The sequence below is a fragment of the Bufo bufo genome, chromosome 1, assembly GCF_905171765.1.
Source record: "Bufo bufo chromosome 1, aBufBuf1.1, whole genome shotgun sequence".
NCBI lineage: Eukaryota > Metazoa > Chordata > Amphibia > Anura > Bufonidae > Bufo > Bufo bufo.
Genome location: NC_053389.1, coordinates 291548510 through 291551615, shown reverse-complemented (window position 1 = coordinate 291551615; position 3106 = coordinate 291548510).

The window sequence follows — 3106 nt, the reverse complement described above, 5'->3', positions numbered from 1 at the left end:
AAGGTCTGTGCGGCACATTGCTTATAGCACAGACCTATCACTTAGCAGTAAGAGGAGCGACTGGCCGGCCACAGACAGCACAGGTAAGTATAATGCTTCTAAAATTTCTAAGTAACCATGGCAGCCAGGACTGAAGTAGCGTCCTGGCTGCCATGGTAACCGATCGGAGCCCCAGCGATTAAACTGGGACTCCGATCGGAACTCTCAGCTGCCACCAATGATGAAGGGGGGGTGATTTCAATTAGGGGGGGGGGGAAGAGGGGAGGCCGCACTGGCCACCAATGAATTTAATACTGGGGAGGGAGGGAGGGGTGGCCGCACTGGCCACCAATGAATTTAATACTGGGGAGGGAGGGAGGGCCGCACTGGCCACCAATGAATTTAATACTGGGGAGGGAGGGAGGGGGGGCCACACTGGCCACCAATGAATTTAATACTGGGGAGGGAGGGAGGGCCGCACTGGCCACCAATGAATTTAATACTGGGGTGGGAGGGAGGGGGGCCGCACTGGCCACCAATGAATTTAATACTGGGGAGGGAGGGGGCCACACTGGCCACCAATTAATTTTTAAACTGAGGAGAGAGGGGGGTCTGGCGGCACCTGAGGGGTTAATTGTGCGGATCACAGCCCCCTGTAAGAGATCGGGTGCTGCCAGGCAGCAGGGGGCCATTATGTCCACAGTTCTCAGTATATTCTAACTTGAAGCGTCCCCATCACTATGGGAACGCCTCTGTGTTAGAATATACTGTCGGATCTGAGTTTTCACGATCTAACTCAAATCCGATGGTATATTCTAACATAGTGGCGTTCCCATGGGGACGCTTCAAGTTAAAATATACCATCGGATTGGAGAAAACTCTGATCCGATGGAGTGTGTGCTGATTGGTTTGTGCGCCGCGCATGCGCACTTCACTAATCGGCACACAAAGCACGGACAATAGCCCTGAGCATGTACACAGGGCTTTTATTAGTATAGATATCGCACCCCTTTGTGTATCACACATATAGATAGCACACCTATACTAGTCCTTAAAATGACTTTTGTGGCCCTATTAGCTAGCGTTTGGTGTCCCTAACAGCCTGTCCCTGCTCCACACAGCAACCTCTACCTACACTGGCATAACACTGAATGTAAAATGGCGGCCAAATCTGGTTTATTTATAAGGTAGGGGGTATGTCCATGTGCTGAAATGTCTCAATTGGCTGTCCTGTACCACCTGATGGATGTGTCATGGGTCAAAGTTCTTCATAATGTAAAATAATATGGCGGGCACAAATTTCTCCATATGTTCGCATGTTCTGCGAATCGCGAACACGCAAAGTTCACCGCTAAACAACCGCCGGGCGAACCGCAAGGCCATCTCTAATCAGGATGTCTTCAGTTCAGTCCCTCTTATGTTTTTTGGACGGAGAAAATACCACAGCATGCTGCAGTTTTCTCTCCGCCAAAAATACTGATCACTTGCCAGAATGCCGGATCCGGCATTAGTTTACATTGAAGTGTATTAGTGCCAGATCCGGCATTAAGTGTTCCGGCATGCGCAGACCTTTAAAAATGCAAAAAAAAATCGGATACGTTTTTCCGGATGACACCGGAGAGACGGATCCGGTATTTCAATACATTTGTCAGACAGATCCGCATCCGGATCCTTCTGACAAATGCCATCAGTTTGCGTGCATATTGCCGGATCCGGCAGGCAGTTCCCGCGACAGAACTGCCTGCCGGAATCCTCTGCCGTAAGTGTGAAAGTACCCTGACACAGGACAGGAAGTCAGTTATTTCTCTATTCATTCCTTTGAGACTAATATCGAGGCTCCCATAGGAACACATAGAAAAACAGACTTGATGTCCTGTGTCATTTGGAAAGTCTGATTGCTGGTCACATGACACAGCTGAGGATCAGAAGGGAGGGGATAGCTCACAAATACAGTCACTGGTAATAAGATTACCTTCACTACAGATTACATCATGTACCTTTCTAACAGGTCAGAGAGTAACATTTTTTGTTTGAGTTCTTCTTTAAAAGGGAATCAGTGACAATATTAGGCTATATTCACAATGACAGTGAAAAAATGGCAGTTAAAAATGGTTAAACTGTCAGTTTTTATGGATGCCATTCTGAAAAAGAACCATGAAAAGCGGTCCCCTTTTGTTGTATGGGGCTGTTGGGCTGTGAAAATTGATAAAATAAGACATGTCCTATTTTTTTACAGAAATCACACAGCTGTTAGCTAGACTGTCAGTTCACACTGAGTTTTGGCGCTGATTTTGTAGCGTTTGTGCCTCATAATCAGCTCCAAATCGGATCCAAAAACGCCTCAAAACAGTCTCCCATTCATTTCAATGGGAAGCAGCACTTGCTTCTTTTTTACACGTGTACAAAAGAAGAGTGTAAAAAGAAGCAGCATCTCCTATCTTGGGGGCAGAATCAGCACTGATTTTCCCATTTAAATTAATGGGAAGCAGAAGAAAACACACGATTTGAAATGTGCACATACGCATGGTTTTTTCGTGTATAAACGCACCAAAAAAGCACCAAAAAGCACTTGTGGGAAAAGTACTATAGAATTTAATAAAGTCAAACCTGTTCCTGAAAACCGCTTTACAATAAAAGCATAAAAAATGCTTAAAAAATGCATGTAATTTTAGGTGTAAACATCTGCTTGGATTCACCACAGATTTTTTACACATGTATTTTAAAAATTAGCCGTGTGAACTAACCCTAACAGTAAGGGCTTGTTCACACGAACGTGCCATATTTTGCGGTCTGCAAATTGCAGATCCGCAAAACAGGGATGCTGCCCGTGTGCCTTCCGCAATTTGTGGAATGGAACGGACGGCCCTTTATACAGTCCTGATCAAAAGTTTAAGACTAGAGTTGAGCGAACATCTGGATGTTCGGGTTCGAGAAGTTCGGCCGAACTTCCCGGAAATGTTCGGGTTCGGGATCCGAACCCGACCCGAACTTCGTCCCGAACCCGAACCCCTTTGAAGTCAATAGGGACCCGAACTTTTGGGCACTAAAAAGGCTGTAAAACAGCCCAGGAAAGAGCTAGAGGGCTGCAAAAGGCAGCAACATGTAGGTAAACCCCCTGCAAACAAAT